This window comes from Callithrix jacchus, chromosome 1, assembly GCF_049354715.1.
Source record: "Callithrix jacchus isolate 240 chromosome 1, calJac240_pri, whole genome shotgun sequence".
In the NCBI taxonomy this organism is placed as follows: Eukaryota; Metazoa; Chordata; class Mammalia; order Primates; family Cebidae; genus Callithrix; species Callithrix jacchus.
In genome coordinates this window covers 73,469,873-73,490,241 of record NC_133502.1, presented here as the reverse complement: position 1 = coordinate 73,490,241, position 20,369 = coordinate 73,469,873, and the positions used below count along the sequence as shown (strand labels likewise).

Sequence of the window (20,369 nt, the reverse complement as noted above, 5' to 3'; positions counted from 1 at the left end):
ATGACAAAAGTAAGGGTTATGGTCCATAATACATCAAAAGTCTTTAAAAATTAGTTTAAAAAAAAAGACAAATCAATAAAAACACTGGCAAAGCAAAACTTTGTCAAACATTGCCAAACTTTGCAAAACAAAGACAAACTTTGGTGACAGCAAGCGTTTCCCAACCTCCCTGACAGGTGACAGACAGACGGGCACTGCATCAACTGCAGCCGAAGCACATTGGTTCCTGTGCCCCTCTCTTCCCTGCTGCAGCCACCCGGAGTCCAAGGGCAGGGCTTTAGGAAGGAGAAGACAAAGTAAGCAACAAAACACAACTTGATTGTGTTAGCTCCCTCGATCGTGGAGCCTGTCTGCTGTAAGAGTTAGCATTCATTTGGGTTGAATTAAGTTGGATTAAATGTATGACAATTAAATTTAAAGCAACTTTGAACTACTGTACTACTTTCGGCCATTCTCAATATTTTCAAAATATTACTGACATCTGGAATTGGAGAAGGCGTGAGAAAACAGACATTCCAATATTCTATTGCTGGAAGTATAAATTAGTACAGTCTTGTTGGAGAATAGCTTGGCAACAACCATAGAAAATTTAAAACACATACTTAGCAATTCTAAGAATCTATTCTACAAACATATTGCTAGTTATGTAAATAGCTGTATATTTCTACGAATTGCTCTATATATTTATATGTATCTCATTGCAATACTGTTTGTATAAGCAAAAATAAGTTCGAACAACTTAAATAGCCACCAAAAAGGCATGAAGTTAATAAAAGAGGACTCATTCTAAGGAATATGATGGAACTGACAAAATCCATGAAAAAAAATCTCTATGTGTTAACATGGAGGACATCCATAATTTATCACATGAGAAACCAAATACTGATTGAGCATCCTAAATCTGAAAATCCAAAGTGCTCCGCTTCAAAATCCAAAACTTTTTGAGTGCCAACATGATACTCAAGGAAATGCTCATTGGAGAATTTTGGATTTCACATTTTCAGATGAGGAATGCTCAATCAGTGAGTATAATGTCAATATTCCAAAATCCAAAAGAATTCAAAATCTGAAAGATTTCTGGTCCCAAGCATTTCAGATAAGGGATACCCAACCTGTAGCAGGACATTTATATTATTCAAAACATGGGTTTTTAAAAATTATTTATTTATTTATTTATTTATTTATTTATTTATTTATTTATTTATTTTTGAGATGGAGTCTCACTCTGTTGCCTGGGCTGGAGTGCAGTGGCACCAACTTGGCCCACTGCAACCTCCACCTCCCAGGTTCAAGTGATTCTCCTGCCTTAGCCTCCCAAGTAGCTGGGATTACAGGTGCACACCACCATGCCCAGCTAATTTTTGTATTTTTCATATAGACAGGGTTTCACCATGTTGACTAGGATGGTCTCAATCTCTTGACCTTGTGATCTGTCCGCCTCAGCCTCCCAAAGTGTTGGGGTTAAAGGCATGAGCCACTGTGCCCAGCCTAAAATATGAGTTTTATTTAAAACACACAATATGACTATAAGATTGTTTATATGCAGTTATTTTGTATGTTTACATGAACCCCCCCCCACCCACCCACACACACACACACACACACACACACAGATACACACACACAATTTAAAAATACCTTGGAGGATAAATTAGAACACCTGAGAGAGAATGATCTAGTAAGATAGGTATAAATTGGGACTTTCTCTTTGATTATATTTTCCTGCAACATATTACTTTTGTGATACAAAATAAGAAGGTAGTTGATAAAATGGAATAAGACAGTGCATGTAAAAAATGGGTGTGAGAAGAGAAATAGCAAGTAGCCTCAGGTACCTGTGGACCTTCAAGGTTAACTCCAAAATCTCCCTGTATGTATGCATACATGCATTTTTCTTTTCTAGACAATGTTTTGTCACTTTTATCAATTCTTTTTTTTTTTTAAGACGGGGTTTCACCATGTTGGTCAGGCTGGTCTTAAACTCCCGACCTCGGGTGACCCACCCGCCTTGGCCTCCAAAGTGCTTGGATTACAAGCGTGAGTCACCACGCCCAGCCTACTTTTTATCAATTCTTAAGAGTGATCCATAGGTCAAAGAAAAGTTAGAAGCACCGATACATACTATGTTTTCAAGAAGTTTGACGATAAGGAAAACACACATGGAAGCCACTTGAAGGGCAAAGTATGTCAGGAACATCCCTGTAAACTTGGGAGAAACACTGCACCAGATGACACTGCAGATCTTTCAGAATCTTCTGAAAGATTCTGTATTAATCTAAACCAAGGAAAATATGGACACTTTCATAGGCAATCAATCAAGCTTTCCAGCAGCAAATTTACCCACTGAGCTTTGCATCTTACTAAAAGTTTGGCTGAGTGTGAAATTCTAGGATAGAAATCATTTTCCTTCAAGGTATAGAAGGTATCCTTCCACTGGTGCTTCCCATGGCTGCTGTGCAGGAGTCGAGGTCAAGTTCATCTTAAATCCTTTGCATAGGACCTATTCTCTCTCTCTCTCTCTCTCTCTCTCTCTCTCTCTCTCTCTCTCCCCCCCCCACCCCACTCCCTCCCTGCCTCTTCCAGCCCCCTCAACATGCCTTTGGTATCTTCTCTTTATCCCTGGTATCCTGAGTTTCATGATGATATGCATCGATGTGGGTTTGTTTTTTTTGTCCACCAGTGTGCTAAGCACTTGATGGTTCTTCCAGCATAAAAACTCCCCTCCTTCCATTTTGGTAAATGTCTGTGATAATTTCCTCTGTCTCTATTTTCTATTTCTGGGACTCTTATTTTGTCAGATGTATCTTCTTGATTAATCTTGACTTTTCTTCTTGTATATCTCTTTGTTTTTCTGTTCTATTTTCTGAAAGATTTCCTTAACACCATTTCCCAAACTCCTATTGAGTTTTTTTACTTCTGCCACATACTTTTCCTTTCTAAGAGTTCTTTTACATACCCTAAAAGTTCTCTTTTTAATGTCTCACTATTGGCTGTTTCTTTGTTTTTTGCATTTTCTTTGCCTTGTCTTTGTTTTCTGATGCATTGCACTTCTTTCTCTGAGTTCCTTTTTTCTGTTTGTTGCTGTTTCATTTGTGTGTTTATGTCTTCCCAACAGAGGCTTTCCCCAGTTGCTCAGGTGTCTAGGGCCTTCTCTTTCACTAGAGGCCCCATTTGGCTAACTGGAAGCTCAATGTGGATGAATGGAGGTTGTCATAGGGTCACCTTACTGAAGGTTTATCAGGTGGGAACCTGGTGGTCTTATGTCAATTAATAGGTCTCTTTTCTTTGGTTTCTCAGTTTCACCAAGAAGAATTGACATTCTAGCCAATGGGCATAATCCTGGTGGCAACATTCCCAAAACTGAGTGGAGAAAGAGGGCTGAGTGAAGGGGTCTGACTATTCAGAAACCAAGTTTTCACTAAATTCACCTACTCTCCATCTGGGTTCTGTGTCTTCAACTGTGACTGGAATCTCCAAGTTCAGAGCTCTCCTGCCTTCTGCAGGGCAGCTGTGCCACACCCTGGCCTTTGGTGCTTCTGATTGCAAGTCTCCTAGGGCTCTGTGTGACCATTGCTGCAGTTGTAAAATGTGGTTTCACAGTTCTCTGATGCTTTCCTGTTGAAAGGTAGAGATGTACGAACCCTTCGATCTGGCAGGCTTATGATGGCTTCAAATAACAGATTATGGTTAAAAGAAGGTCAATGTGACATCTACAGTAGCTGTCACCTAGAGACTTGGAATGTTCCCTCTGTGCACTCAACCACCATGCTGTGAGGAAGCCCCCATCACATGAAGAGGCTACATAGAGGTGCTCTGTTGATAGCTGAGTCTAGCCTTCGAGTCTTCCCAGTGGGGGCTTCTGATACAGTGGATCAGACATAACGTCTCCCTGCTTTGCCATGACTGAATTTCTGACCCACCGAATCTGTGATAAAATTATCTTTACGTACTCTGGTTTGGGTTAGTTTCTTGTGCACCAACAGTAACTGAAACAATCATAAATGTTCTTCTTTGTTATGCCATTACTCCCCCCCCACCCACATACACACTTGCTGGTACATAGGTTTTAGTTAATACCTATGTATTAACAAAACACACAGGTATTAACTAAGCTAATCCATGTACTTTCCATTTTTCAAAATTGTGTTGACATGTCTAATCTGCTGGTAACCATATCCCTTTGGATTTCTATCTTTTCCTATTCATTTACTATAATTTTGTGATGATTCAGAGGGAATGCAGAAAAACACACATGATCAATCTGCCCATTTTAACTAGAAACTGCAGCAAACCTTTCCTTAGTGCTTCTAAATGAGTAAACCCAGAGCCAAATTGAAATCCCTTCAGGTAAACTGAGGCAGTAACTTGGGAAACAGGTGTGCCCAGGGTCGTCCTCAGCCACAGCAAAATCACTGCCACATCTGTAGAGTCATTCTGAGCCAGTCACTTTTCATTGCTTTGTGTACATGTAAAATATCAAGAAGAAAGGGGGAAGCTTCCCGCATTGATCTCCACGGTGCATAGAGCTCACCACTAATTTAAAATAAAAGCTTGATCCAAAATGAGGCAAGAAAGCTCCCTAAAGAAAAAATATCTCTCAGTGAGTGGAAAGTAGCTGAATATACCGTGAGTTGGGGCTGGGTCTTTCTGTCGGGGAGGAGTGGCTGCGGCCCCACAGAGACAGAGGCCTGACATTGGAAACAGGGAGTTCAGGTCCCCTCAGTCAATGGAGCAGTCACAGTGTGACCCTCCACTCCCCGACTGAGTGACTGTGTGTGGCACTGACAGTGACTTAACCACCAATGGTAACTCTGGTCGGCTGACTTTAATTGTGAGTTCCAGCTGGGAACAGGTAGAGTCTGGGGTTTCATACTACTTAGCTCAGTAACTTTACACTTAAAACATCATTCCAAGGTCACAGCTGCATCCATAAACCTGGCAGCCCTATCAGATACTGCTCTGTTGTGTGTGAGTCAGCAAGAGCTGTCACAACTCCTGAAAAACAACTCCAAACACACGCCAACCCGCCTCCCCCATAGTTCCATGAACTCGAAGAGAGAAAGCACAACCATGGTGATTTTCAATACACTCAGTGGTACCCAGAGCAGAGAATTGCTACAAATCCCTAAATGACTGGCTCGAGCACCATTTGGTTTTATAAAAAGCAAAAGACTGAACAAAAAGCCCAGCCAGGCTCTAGGTTGCTGAGGCCACTCTCATGCTGTATACCCTCCCTGGGGCAGGCTGCCCTCTCTGGGCCTTCCAGGCCTAGACTAGCTCTTGTTGACTTGGGGTGGAACCACCTCACCTGCCCTACCTGGCCCTGTCTCTGTGACTAAGGGCTGCTCCCGGGAGACAGTGCCTGGGGGCTGCTGGCTACCCTGCAGGAGGTGGCCCATCCTCCACCACAGAGTATCCTTCCCATGAATATGCACCATGCACCATCCGAAGGTCAGGGGTCCCATCCCCCAGTGCCGTGCTCTGACAGTGCGGTCAATGCAGATGGAGACATGAGTGGGTGACCCTAAGGGGCCTCACAGCTCTGAGATCACCCAGTGTTTCACTGTGAATATTTCTTTTTCTTTTCTTTTTTTTTTTTTGAGATGGAGTTTCGCTCTTGTTACCCAGGCTGGAGTGCAATGGCGTGATCTTGGCTCACCGCAACCTCCGCCTCCTGGGTTCAGGCAATTCTCCTGCCTCAGCCTCCTGAGTAGCTGGGATTACAGGCACACACCACGGTGCCCAGCTAAGTTTTTTGTATTTTTAGTAGAGACGGGGTTTCAGCCTGTTGACCAGGATGGTCTCGATCTCTTGACCTCGTGATCCACCCACCTCGGCCTCCCAAAGTGCTGGGATTACAGGCGTGAGCCACCGCACCTGGCCGGTGAATATTTCTAACATCTAGAAAAGTGGAAAGAATTGCATCCTGAGCCCCATGGCCTGCATGCACCATGAACATTTTGCCATACCTGCTTTCTCTCAAATCTGTCCAGCCACTCATCCGTCCATAGTGCTTTGTACCTACCTCAAAGACAGGGACAGCCATCCGTGCCTTTGTCCCAAGCACATGGGTGTCAGTGTCATTAACTCAGCTCCACCTTTCTTTGATTTTTTTGGTAACATGTGGGTAGCGCAGCAGGAACATGTGCTCTGTTCCTAGACAGAGAAGGGAAAAGTCCAGCCAGACTCATTTTGGAAGGAGTGACTAGCTCACCATACAAAGAACTTTGTTAAAAGATTGCTCCAAGGAGATGCTCTGGGCACAGGGTCCCACACAGCAAAGAAGGTAGTCCCCAGTGCTGACTCTACCAAAACCGACCCTCCAGCTCTCCCCAGCCCCACTCCTCCACCTAGACAGAGTTTCACACTATCGACTGCACTCACAAAGATGCAGTGTGAGGGACCCATAAACTCAGAATCCACAATCCACAGCACAGACACAAGGAAGGTCCAGCGACAGAAAGTGGGTGCTCCCGGTGCTTCTATTAGGAAGCCTCACCCAGCGAGAGTTCCGTTCCCTGTATTCACACAGCACGGTCCATCCTGCTCTGACCTCACACCCAAGCTCTGCCTTGGTGTGTCCCCAGCTGGACATCTTCTCAGACTCAGAGATATGACAGGTCACTTCCCTGTGACTGGAATTGAGCCTCCTGGTATCTCTCACATGTGGGGACAGTTTGCTCCCTTCTTCCAAACAGACAGCCATGCTCTCCGTCTTACCATAGCCCATGAAGCAGACACTGAGCTGGAGACCACCCAGAGCCCTGAACTTGGCGCCTTCCTCTTTCTTAGAGGAAACTCCAAAGCCCCGCCCCTGCAGCCACTCCTGAGTTTCACAGCCTGCAACAGCAGCAGTGGCCCCAGGCTGGCATCACAAATGCAGAGTCACACATTCCCAAGAAAAAGATATTTGGCAGACCACCCTCCTTACACAAGAGGCTTCCCGAAGCTGAGCCACTCAGGAACAGAAAATGCTGTGGCGCATGTGGCTCTGCCTGGCTGTGTTGTCCCCAAGCACAGGCAGAAGGAGGCCTACCTGACTTCCTCTGTTTCTTCATTCTCTTATCTGAGAACTTCCCACCTGACCTTTATACCCTTAATGACAGAGAGAAGCCTGGACCTCCCAGCAGCATGGGGCTTTAACCAAAGAGAGGATCCCAGATCAGAGCCACCAAGCTGGGCCTCAGCCCACCCTCCCTGTGCCCGGCTGCTGTGGAGTCAGGGAGTTACCAACTGTGAAGGGTTTGGAGGAGGGGACCCCATCTCTCAACTGGAGGAGAATCACAGAATTCAGGCTACGTTTTAAAGCCACGACCCACCACACTCACCCCTGAAATCAGTCCATGTGGGTGCCCACCCCGATGACGTCTCAGGGCCTCTGCTCTGAGGCATCTTGCATTTTTGCTCAGTTTAACTCGGGTTTTATGACTCCCACATCTTGGGAGGAGACAGGGAGGAGGAAATGTTGGGGCGAGGCAACCTCTCCAACATCATCATCGCTACCCCTGCCTCCCAAAGCTTCAGAAAAACAAGTCTATCCACCAGAAAGGGCAAAGCATTCTCCCACAGGAAAATCAGCAGAAGGCGCTAATAAACGTGATCATAAACTTGGAATCCACTATCCACAACATGTCAAAGGATTTGGAAGAAAACCTTAACTCTTGTGAGCTACATTAAATTCTAATCTCCTAGACATTCAGAATGAAAATGCAGCTTGCTACCGCTGGGCTCCCGCTGTGTCCTTGCAGACTCAACATCCATGGCATGGTGTCTGTGCAATAAAAACTTTAAGTCGAAGCCTGTACACAGAACAGATAGAAAGACACGCCCAAGATTGTTCTGGTAGCTCAAAATAAATACACACGCATTCGTCTGGATTCCATCTTTAGAGGATTTTAGCCCCATTTTTCAAAGAGCCCCCTAATCTACTCATGAAAATTGGGTGTTTGTAGCCACTAAATCTAGTAAAATCCATTTAAGATTAGGTAGGTACAAATATGCCAACCACAGCACATAGCCAGGTCTACAACAAAGGAAAATGTAATAACACATGGAAATAATTGAGCCTATCGACATCTCCATTTAAAACTCCCCCTTTGACATGAAGATCCATAATAAAGTCATTTAAGGAGTCCACAATCTACTTGGCATGTTCCAATATCAAACACCTCAGCCTCTAAAATCATATTCCAGTCCTTGTGTACCATATGGCATTCTGCACGTTTCTCCTCCTACATTTTTTCAATAAAGCATAGTGGTTGTCGGCTGTCAATGAAAGTCAACTGTGACATCTGTGGAGTTGAACATGGAGGATGTTCATGGGCTGTCTGATTCTGAGCAGGTTCATGCAGCCCAGAGGTGAACATACCTGGAGTTACATTTTTATGCATGGTGGAGAGACAATTTAGAACCCTTTTGGAAATACACAAAATATTCAATGACATGTGATATGGTTTCACTATGACCCCCCACAAATCTCGTCTTGAATTGTAACTCTCATGATTCCCAAATGTCATGAGAGGGACATCGAATCATGGAGGCGGGTCTTTCCCATGCTATTCCTGTGATGGTGACTAAGCCTCACGAGATCTGATGGTTTTATTAAGGGGAGTTCCCCTGCACATGCTATCTTGCCTGCTGCCATACAAGACGTAACTTTGCTCCTCCTTCACCTTCCACCATAATTGTGAGGCTTCCCCAGCCATGTGGAACTCTGAGTCAATTAAACCACTTTCCTTTATAAATTACCTAGTCTTGGGCATGTCTTTATCAGCAGCATGAGAACAGACTAAAAATACACGATGCTTGTGTTCACTTCAAGTTTGCAAATTTAACACTAATGTGGAATTTCATTTTAACCTAGGCTCTTTCCTGGTGTGATCTTTGTCTGTAGTTCTGAGCAATCAGAGATTCCAAGAACACAGTCAAGTAAAGGACATCATTATAGAAAACTCTTTGACTCCCTTATTCTTTTCCTATTAAATATGATTATTTATTAAAACAATTAAGCATAACTGTTAAGGTGATGCCACTTTGACCATCTGATGCAGCTACAGGACAGGTTTAAAGAAAGGTAAATACAAGGAAAACAAGTCCCTTTCCCTTGGTCCCTCCAGGGCAGTGCTGGCATCAATAACTCTTAATGATTTTATTCTCCTGTAAAGGAGTAAGAAGATGCTAAGAACTAGGAAGTCCCCATTTTTCTACGTAAAATGTTGCATTAGTCCATTTCAGCGGCTATTACAAAATACCATAGACAGGTGGTTCATAAATGACAGAAATTTATTTCTCTCAGTTCTGGAGCCTAGAAAGTCCCACAGCAAGGGTGACTGGTGAGGGCCCCTTCCTCATCGACCATGACTTCTCACTGTGTCTTCACATGATAGAGGGGGTAAGGCAGCTCTAGGGCCTCTTTCACAAGGGAACTAATCCCATGCATGAGGGCTTCACCCTCATGACTTCATCACCTCCGAAATGCACTACCTCCTAACACCATCACTTTGGGGGTTAGAATTTCACCATATGAATTTTGGGGGGACACCATCAGACCGTAGCACTGTCTGATCTCAGCACTATCTTCTTCCATCATCTTGTGAAAACAAAAGGAAAGAAAAGCAGAGAACCATGCTGCCCCAAGTAAAGACACATGTGTCCCTCACTCATTCATTCTGTAAACATCCTTGTGCCGTTACCAGCTAGACTCTGCAAACAAGGAACACTAATAAGTGTCCCTGTCCTCAATGTGTTTTTAGGAATATTGGCCAAGATGAGTTAACATCTATGAAAACAACTCTTAGCGTTCAGTGACCTAATAAGCTATAAGTTTGTTTATTCCTTTGTCCTAGTCTACCATAGGTTGGGGGAAAGAGCGCTCCACACAAACCTTCAGGGACTCAGGCTTTCCCTCCTTAGTGGCCCTGTCACCCTGAACGCCTCGGAGGTCCCCAGGCCCTCTTTGTCTATCCAGCAAATGAGAGGAGAGAACGTGAAGAAAGACACAGCTAATTTTAAAAGCAGCCACCTCCGCCCACATCCCCCATGGAGAACTCCATCCCAGGGCCACAGTGGCCTGCAGCAGAGGCTGGAAACATGGTGCCATGAGGAAGAGAGTGTTGACTAGACAATAGTCCAGTCACTCCAGTGAGGAAATAGAAGTCCTTTCTCCACCTGTACTTAACACCAGAGCTGTGCTCGCAACTAGAAGTGTGCATCCAGAGCTTATGTTCGTTCATTGGAACTCCAAATCCAAGGACATCCTTCCATTTCAACCACTTTGTTTTCTTCTGACAATTTTCTTTAACAAGGACAAATGTTCCTTTCTAACACATTTAACCAAAACAGAGCAAAGTGTAAAGTAGAAATATAAAATACTTTTTCAGCAGGGAATAATTTTTTTTTTACTCTAGTGGACCTAATCATTTAGTAATTGACCCTTTTCAGGGCCTAGCATGCAACTCTTGGCTTTTAAAACTAAGCCTGAGATAATTTAATCCAGCTAACCTCACACAGCCAGGAAGCAAGGGAAGGGAGAGGAGAACCGAGGCTATGGACTCCGGACCCCCTTCCCCAGCACTCTGAGAGGTCTCCAACAGGGGAGAGATTTTTGTTTTCTTTCGTTTTTTGCTTGGAGACAGAGTCTTACTCTATCGTCTAGGCTGGAGTGTGGTAGCACAATCAATCATGGCTCACTACAGTCTTGACTTCCTGGGCTCAAACGAGTCTCCCACCTCAGCCTCCTGAGTAGGTGGAACTACAGGCATGCATCACCATGCCTGGCTAATTTTTTGTTTGCTTGTTTGTTTGTTTTTGTGTTTTGTTTGTAGAGACAAGGTCCCACTGTGCTGTCCAGGTGGATCTTCAACTGAGCTCACATGAGCCTCCCGCCTCGGCTTCCCAAAATGCTGGAATTACAAGCGTGAGCGATAGTGCCTGGCTGAGATATGATTTAATACAGCACTCTTGTTGGATTCTCAATGTTAGCGCTCACTGAGCAGGGGGTGGACAATCCCGGCCCTATCAGAGTAACAAGAAAGGAGATAAACTCTGTGAAAGCTTTCAGGGCAAGGCTGTTATCTGTGTCATCAATAACAGTGATAAACCCTGGCCTGGCCTGGCCTGAGCTCCCTCCAGGACCCACTAAACACCCTCCATCCCACATCCAGCCGGTTCAAATGCCAGAGGTATATTGCTGGGTGCCCTTCTGGGTGCCACTAAAGGAAGAGAAAAAATTCACCATGAGAGTTTGAGAGACTTAAAAATTTGCACAGCAGAAGCTGCAAAATGAGAGCAGGCTCAGTGACGACTGGAAGCAAGCATGACTCTCCATGGTCCCACAAGCAGCTCTGAGGTCCTGGGCCTGGCTGGTCTGCGACTGTGGAACAGTAAGATTCAGGATTCCAGAAGCGTGATGGCCAAGAACCCGCCCACCCCTGCCCCAGGCAGAGGACTCAGCTCTCAGCAACAAGAACTCCACAGAAGCTTGCACAGGGTCTTGGAAGACAGCAGGGCTTCTGCCAACAGAGTCCTGTCTTTCTCTTCGCCTCCCCCTCACTCCTCCCTCCACTGCTTCACTGGACTTTGAAAAATATCATGGGTGGGGCCATTGGGTATAGGGCCATGGAAAGGGATAAAAACCTCCAACCTGGGTGACTACTATTAACACTAAGCTCATGAAAATCAAGATAAGCCCTCTACTCTCTGATCCCCATCCCATAACAAGATTTGCAGGGCAAGCCCGGGAGGGAAAAGAACCAGGTCCAACAAATGTAAATTGACAGGTGCCCCTGTTCACAGTCTATTGTAGATGCAATTCCACATGACTCCCCAGGACTAAGATGGTCCCCTCTGTTGGTGCTGCTATCCTGGGGGAAGGTGCAGACATATTCTGGCCAGCCAGTACTTGCTCCCAAAAATAGCCTGTGGACTGTGCCCTCCTCCAGCCAGGGAGGCGGGACAAACAGCTCCTCTTCAGCCCAGCCTCATGCCCCTGTTCTGTGCTCCTCACTGGCCTGGCCGCAGGTCCTTCCACTCCAAAGGGACGCATAGTATTTCTGCAGCTCTGCTCTGAGCAGCCTCCTGTTATGCAGGGCTATGAAACAGGCCCTCACCACCAGAGCATGTGGTGCAGCCTGAGAGGTGGGGACAGTGGGTCTGGCTTTTTTGCACAAGTTGAACCAGGGTTCATGTTCCTGCAATGCCAGGTGAAAGGCACAGCCACCAAGTTCTCCTCCAAAGGCCCGAGTCCTTTGGAACTCATTTCCTGGGGGGCCAGAGCAGAGTGTACCCCCATCCCAGGTCCTGGCACAGGGACAGGGCCATAACCTGGGGACTCTTCCTGCTACGGCCAGGAAGACATCTCCTGCCACCAGGAGATGGCTGGGCTGCCTGCCTGGCTCACACCAGGAGTAGTGTGGCTAGGACCAAAAAAGGGAATCTCAGGCCTGTCTGGAGCACCTTGATGATGGAGTCAGGGGGAGGGTCTAGACAGTGGCTATTCATTGCTTCTCCTTCCTGCCCTGCAGAAACTTCCTCCTCAGTCTGAATTGGGAAGGGCCCACTGCATCTGCCTCCAAATCCCTTTCCTGCTGGTCAAAGGCAACCAGAGAGGGCCGGAAATCCAGCTGCCCACAACATATCCTGCCATGGCCTCACACAGAGGGCATGGATCCTGGGGAGGATGAACAGGAAAGACAGAAGGGGAATTCCATCCCACCAGGACAGCAGATTCAGTGCCTTCCATGAAGGCAGCTGACTGTGGTAGGTGCTGTCATTTCAGGGGCTCACGATGGGCCTTAGGTGCCTCCCAGGAGCCTGTGGTGGCAGTGACTGCACAGAGCCACCCAGGAACATGTCTGTCCATGATGTGGTCCCCACTGGGCAGGGCTCTGGGGCTGAGGCACAATCCCTGCTCCTCCGTGCAGGGATGGGACTGCCTGATAGATGTGTTTTTCCCACTGCCCCGACTCTCGCCAACACCTGGAAAAAGGGAAGTCTGACATACCTCATCCCCAACAGACAGCAGTAGCCAGAAGGCAGGAGCTCTGGGGCCATCAGAGGAAAAGGCCACCAATCGGTGCTTGGTTATGATGAGATTCCAGTGGAGCGCATCTCGTCAGAGTGTCCCAGAGACCCAGGCCCCTCCCCAGATAACACCCAGACTGAGCATTCACTTCACCTACCACAGCTTCTGCTCAGGGCCTCTGATCTGGGGCTCTTGGGGTTGGGGGACTGCATCATCTGTTGTGGGGGGCCCAGGCTTGGGCCTCACAGGTGCTCCAGACCTGTCCTTCTTCCCTCAGAGCCGGGATGGGAATCAAAAAAGCCGGGAGAGCCAGGATAACAAGAACAGGGAAGCCACTGGGAGGAGGAAGGAAAGACGGAGGGGCGGAGACCAGCAACCGCTCTTTGAATGAAGAGAAAGCATTTCAGGCAGCCAAATAGAATGTCAGCAAACCTCAGAAGCAATTCACTCCCCCACACCCAGCCTTATGGGGTTCCCACTGGTGCATCAGGCGCGGGCCAGGCCAACTCGGAACATTCAGTACAAATGCTGGGCTGCCAGCTCGTCCCTAAAATAAAACTCCAGCTGTTGGCCACGGAACTGCTTGGAAAGTAGAGCTCCCTGAGACAGGAAAGGAGTCCTGCATGGCAGAGAAGGAAAGCTGAGAGAAGCGAGGCCTGCTTCCATGTGGCTGAGGTTGGATGTGAGAGCCGTGTGACTGCCGCCAAAAGCTGCTGGGGTGAGGCCCCAGGGGAGCTGCAGGAGGGTACGCCGACCCTGGAGCCATCCTGCCATTCCCATGACCAGTTCTTCCGAGATTGACATCTTTCTTTTCCTGCACTTTGACCCCCCACCTGGTACCGGCAAGGGCCCTTGGGCCACACAGGGTAGGCTGGCTGGCATATGGGTCCCTTTCTCCATTCGTCAACATCCTGAGCCTTGAAGGAGTGAAGCTGGGACCCCAGGAGCCACACTGTGGGGGCCAGTCCCTAAGCAGGCAGGCGAATCCACATGGGCTATAGAGGAAGGCGAGGGAGGAAGGAGCAGGCCCAGATTCCTCAGCACAGCTGCAAATGCCCATTAGTGAAGATGCTGCTGCAGGGGAACCAAGCTCACGCTTTCGGCGAGTCTGAGTGTGGAGCTGTTGAATGACACGGGATGCACTGAAACAAAAAACAAGTTACCTGGAGACGTCCTCCTCTGTGTGGCTGTCCATGTACAGGGGAAGTAAGACCCTAGCAGGTCCTCCAAGTGTGTGCCCATCTGTACGTCATTCCTCCACCCCACACTGTTGGGTGAATATGTAACAAGCGCAGTTCTTGCTCTCATCAATGAAACGAAGACTGTGAGTCCTTCCTACAGGGCCAGCACTGTCCTAAGCACTGGCTCTACATTTTCTTCTTTAAAGCACGTGGTGACCCTAAGAGGTAACACAGTTATCACCCTTGCTGTGCAGATGAGGAAACTGAGGCAGGGAGAAGTGACATAGCTTGTCCCAGCCTAGGCAGCTGGTGACAGGGACCTGGCTGGAGACTGCCCTGTGCCTTGCCCGTGCTACCCTAGGAGGCAGTAGCTGGTCAGAGCTGTCCACACCATGCACACTTGCTGGGCTTTTCTACAGAGCCCACACTCACCCACGAGGATCGAAGAGGGATGCTGCAAAGAGGAGCAGGGGGAGGTCATAACTGGGAGGGCTCAGCCTTTAGAAAGTCCCTGGGCAGATCCCAGGCCACCTGCTCCTCTTCCTCCAGGGCCACCATGTGGTCTCAGACAGGTTGGTGAGCGCTCAGGGCCTGGGGCTACCCACCTTTAACATGGAGCAAGGTGAGCCAGACCACATAGCTGTGACTTGGGTTAGACTCACTCCTAGACTGCAAGAATGACTCCCGGACAAACAAGAGCCTGCCCCTGGGGTCTGCATTTCAGCAGAGCGGGGAGTGCTAGATCACCAGGACACCGTACAGAAGTGAGCCCTGCAGAGACGCAGTCTGGAACAAGGCTGTCAGGAGCCAGCAAGCCCATTCAGACACACAGGCCCAGACACACAGCTCTGCAGACACACACCTCTACAGATACACAGGCCCAGACACACACCTCTACAGACACACAGCCCCCAGACACACACCTCTACAGACACAAGCCCCCATGTGCATTTCAAACATAGCTCTGCAGCTGCTAAGGGGAGAGCAATCTGTGTGAAGCACTGGCTGTGCACATCTACCGTCTCTACATGAATGGCAGCTGGCATGGTTGGAGGAGTGCCCTGGTTCATACGTGGGGCAATTGGAGCTGTCTACAGAGCCACCCAAGGTGAAGGATGGTTGGCCAACATTAGCGACTCAGACACGATGGGCTTCTGGAGCTTCTCTGGGCACATATGGTCAGTACCCCTAATGGCTTAGCAGAATGAGGGTGCTGCAGGGGGCCTCGACCCATGGCCTGGACCCTGAAATGCACGGCACTGACCAAAATCTCAGAACCTTCCTAATTGTGTTTTTCTTAAAAGATGCCACCCACAAACACTAGGTCCCTCTACCTTCAAGTGATCTGCTGGGCTGGCTGCTATTGAAGTGACACCCTGGGCTGGGTGCTGGGGAAAGCCATGCTGAGCACCCCTGGCCAACTGGAGACACTCTCAGTCTGGCATAAGCTGCCTGCGCTTGGCAGATAGACGTGATGGCTAGGTACAGCCCAAGCTGTGGGTTCCTGTGTCTGAGCTGGCTTGGTCGAGGCCATTTGGACTATCACTCCCTAGCCAACCCAGGCCAGCTCCATTCCTCCTGCTCATCAAAGGGCTCTGGGTGGCTCTGGTCCTGCTCCTCCACACAAAGTTGCCTTTGCAGGGTTGCCTTCTGAAGAAGTTTCTATCTGTTTTCAACAAGGTACAATCTAAAAACTGACCACAGCAACTCTTCCCACACACCTTCTTTCCACAACAAACAGTAACAAAGGAAAAAATTCTCTTCGGAGCTGACAATGGAAAAGAAAGACTTTGCCTCTTGTGCTTGTTTAAATTGACTCACTCTGTTCTATTCAGAACATGCCAAGTGACTAATGGACACGGTAGAGGCACAGCTTTAATGGGAAAAAAGGTGGGGCAGGAGAGTTTCTCAACCATAATTGGGGGATTTAGGTATTCCACGGCTTTTAAAGAAACAGATGTTACTGGAAAGCGTGTTGCTATTTTGGTAGGTGGCTTCATGGCCTTGCTTTCACTATGGAACACTGCTCATACCTACTGCGAATATCATTCCCAAGTTCACCCAGGAACGCCCTGGGCATTGTCTTCCCACTTTCTAGCATTTGATCAAAGTAATCCTTGGCTGACTTTACAAACCCATTGTTAATATTAGAGCTCAGCTTTAGGCTCTGTCTTTGCAAACTTTCCCCATAAAACAAAAAATGTATTGTTTTGTTTTGCTGCTGGTACATTTTAACTTATGTATGATTCAACCCATTTTTTCCTACTGGAAATGTTGTAAAAGATAAATTTGGAAATATGTGCCATGTCTACTTATCTTGATGAGCAGGGTCAAGAGATTGGATACTAGAGCATTTAATTTTGTCTTAAAGATTTTTTGAAATCTTGTGTATTCACAGAGAAAGCAAAAGAAGGGCATAAAATAAGAAAACTGGTCAATCACACTGTACACAGCACTGCGCCATCCTGGCCGGTTCTACGAATCTGTCACTGAGCTGCCTCCGAGCCTCGGTTTCTTCTTCTGCAAGGTGGGGACAGGCCCAGCCTGTCATTGTGAAGATGAGCTGAGTGATGCACATGGCTGGGCCACATGGAGTGAAAGCACTCGGCTTCTGGGTTTAACTCCATCCGGTGACCCGCTGAGCACAGGAAGAGAAGCACGGATAGGCAGCATGACAGCAGGTACAACCATGGCCTGAGCACAAGGACATGTCATGTGACGGGGTGTGGCTTGCTAGGGCTGCCATAAGCGACTATCACACACAGGGTGGCTCAAACAACAGAAACTGATTGTCTCACAGTCCTGGAGGCCTGGAGTCAGAAACCAGGGGTCTGCGGGGTCACGTTCCTTCTGAGACTGCGTGGGACCCTTCCGTGCCTCCTCCTAGCTCCTGCCCCGGTCATCCCTCCCTGGCATTCCTTGGCTTGTCCATGCACCCTCCAGTCTCTGGCCCATCTGCACAGGGCCATTTTCCCAGTACATCTGTCTTTTTATTTTCTTATAAGGATACCAATCATTAGATGAGAGCCCACCTTAATGACCTCTGATTACATCTACTAAGACTCCGTTTCCAAATTAGGTCACCTTCACAAGGTCTGGTGGCTAGGATGTCAGCATGTCTTTGTGGAGAGGGGATGCACAATTCATAGCAACAGGGAGCATGACTGGCCAAGGAGCTGATAGGCTTCCAAGACCCCTCAGCTGCCATGGGTCCACACTAGCCTCTGAGACTGAGGATGTGATGGAAAGCAGGCTTCAAAGTGTCCCGCCAAAGGGACTCTCAGCCCTGTCCTGGGGATGCAGCTCCATGAAGAAGGGAGGCCCTTCAAAAACACCCTCACCTGCCATCCCATGGAGGTGGCCCAGGGCTGAGCCTGCTCTAAGGCCTTCCAGGGAATCAGATATGACCCTGGAGAGCTGAGGTGGTCCCATCCTCATGGCTATCCTGGGCACCTTCACCCCCAGATAAGAGGCAAGCTGATTAGGGAAGTGCTATCGAGTACCTGCAATTGTGGGCAACTGGAGCTACAGCCATGAAGCGCTCGGGGGAAGAGGTGTAGGCCCAGGGTCATGTTATGGAGGGGCAAGACAAGGGGATTTGAGCAGCAACCCTCAGCTCTCCTGGAGTGAAACTGATCTCAAGGGCATGACTCCCACAGCCAGGCATTGCCAGGCTGGGCCAGAATGTTTCTGCCAGAGACAGAATGCTGCAGAGGCGGCAGGTGGACGCCCAGGAGGCATGGGCAAGGAGGTCTTGCCTGGTCCCTTACCGTAACCTAACCAACACTGCATTACTGGAGTGTGAATGTTCCAGGCAAGCCCAGGTCACATTGATTTGGGGTGCAGCCACAGCTTAGCCAAGCAGCGCAAAGAGCCCCCTTAAGGAATAGAGGACCTACACCCCAACTGCTGGAACCACTCCCTGGCCCTCCAGGGATGGCCTTGCTGAAGCATGCTGCCCCACTCCTCCCAGGCAGTCTGCTCTGTGACTGGCCCAACTTGGGAGATAAATGCCTGTCCTCTTGGCCTGACTCAGGACACCGCTGCAGGACCACCCAACTGAAGGTTCCAGTGCCCCTGCAGGTTCAGCTGAAGCTCCTGTTTCCTTCCTTCTTCAGGCGTTAATCCCAAGAGTGCCCCAGAAGTCTCCTCAGCAAGTGTCCCTGGGAAGGCCACCCACAAGACCCTGCTGCATTTGTCCTCCAAGCCAGAGTATTCTTCAAGTGTTTTACTTCTCAGGATCTCTGATAAGAGCTGGAGCTGGAGCCTCCCACCTCCCCCCAGCCCTTTCTGTGATGGAAGTTTACACAAATCTTTAAACAAACTTTGGTGGATCAACATGGTCAGAATTCTTTCAACATTTGCCGAGTTCTGCATGCCAGTCCTGAAAGATTTCTAGCAGCAAACATCCCATTTCCTTGTAAAACAGACAGATTTCCCTCTCTATGAGCTGTTAGTAAGCACATACAGACCTACGTGTCAGCCACATAAGCTCAGGAGAACAGAGGCTCCTAGCTGGGCCTTGGAGACCAGCACGCTCTGCACAGCTTCCAAGCTGGGACTCTTTAAAGAACTTAAAAGCAAAAGCCAACACTGTTGCTTAAAACCAGTGGTCACATCCTGAAGGAACAAGGAGTCCAGACTGCCCAAAGTTTGCATGTCCAATCAGGCCCTATGCCAGATGCACCAGGCAGCAGATCTGTGAGGGGTCACCCACTGCAAGTCAGGCACTGCCCTGTTCTCACTTGACTCCTCTGTGCCAATCCAGGAGACACTTTCAGAGGCAAGCCTCCAGGAAGTTCCAGCCATGGGTCACTGGGCCCAGCAGCCTCACCTGGGCAGTTGAAGATTCCAGTATATTAACTATGACCCAACCCCCTCCAGAGGGTGGTGATCCAGGGACCCCGAGCCAGAAGGTCAGGCCATCAGCTGTACCCATTAAAGCAGGTCCCGTCGGAGTGTGGCCTGCAGCAGCTCAGAGAAAGCAATCATCATTCCTTAGTTCAAGCTCACTTACATTGGGTCGACAGCAAACTTTGGCTACAAGCTTCCAGGTTTGACATCTTATTTCTTTTTAAAGGTAAAGATGGGAGCATAGAAAAGGAGCCCCGCCATGCAGGCCCTACCCTTCAGTGTAATTTGTATTTAACCATTTTGGGGTGAATGTTCCCCAAATGTATAAAGATGTTAAAATTAACAGGTAGAGAATTTAGGGGAAAGGCAACTACCACGGGTCCATTCACGTGGCCTATCGTGCTTTTAGCAGGCTTCTGAATGCCCACGCTTCACTTGGTATCACCCTGACAGCCCAGCAACATTGTAAACACCAAAAGGAGTTGCTGAAGGCAGTTTTTCCTACCACGACTCAGAGCCATGGCTCATTTCCCAGAGCCAGCAGACACATGGAGCTATTGAGAGGAACACGCACTCAGAGGCCAAAGAACACAGTGAAGGGCATGTGCTCCTGGCCAGGTACCTCCACCCTGAGCTGCAGGTAGCTGGACAATTGGTTCTTACCTCAGGAGAACCAAAGGGTCCTAGTGGACCAGAGCAATGTTGTTTCCAAGATCTGGCAGATAGGGTGAGGATCTTCATAGAACATGATCAGGAGCTGCATTTTATATCTGGTTTGGAGTTTGGAGTGTGCCAGGCCAACACTTCGGGACATTTCTCTTTTCAGTAAGACGCTGTCCGTAACCTGGGACAGTGCCACCAAACCAATGGCCATTTCTGCAGACCAGGCACAGGGTCCGTCAAGTTAGAACTTCTACAAAGGGCCCCACACAACCTGGCTGCCCAAGGATACCCTGAATAAGAAAAGTGGTAAGTACAAACAGCCATGCTCAACACCGCCATGTGCTGGAAGGAGAGTCACCATGGGACCATGTCACACCTTGCTCATTGTCTTGGTCCATTAACACAGACACAACAAAATCTCACAGACTCAGTGGCTAATACACAGCAGAAGTGTATTTCACACAGTTCTAAAGGCTAGAAATTTGGAAATATCAAGGCTCTGGTGGGTTCTGTGTCTGGTGAGGCCTGCGCTTGGCTTCCAAGATAGCTCCCTGTTGCTACATCCTCTGGAGGAGACAGAGAGCCTGTGTGAATCCTCTTTTATAAAGGGCCTAATCCCATTCATGAAGGAGGCACCCTCATGCTTTCAT

At 48.2% G+C, this 20,369-nt stretch overlaps 1 protein-coding gene across 4 annotated transcripts in view; it reads right to left on the bottom strand.

Moving 5' to 3' along the window:
* LOC128931710 (uncharacterized) overlaps positions 1–13,377 on the bottom strand; it is a 29,911-nt gene extending 16,534 nt beyond the window's left edge. For all 4 annotated transcript variants that reach the window (XR_013532327.1, XR_013532329.1, XM_078365537.1 and 1 more), the window contains exon 1: positions 6,026–13,377. The gene's annotated coding sequence lies outside the window, so the exon portion shown is untranslated. The remainder of the gene's footprint in view (positions 1–6,025) is intronic.
* Between the last annotated feature and the right edge of the window lie 6,992 nt (positions 13,378–20,369).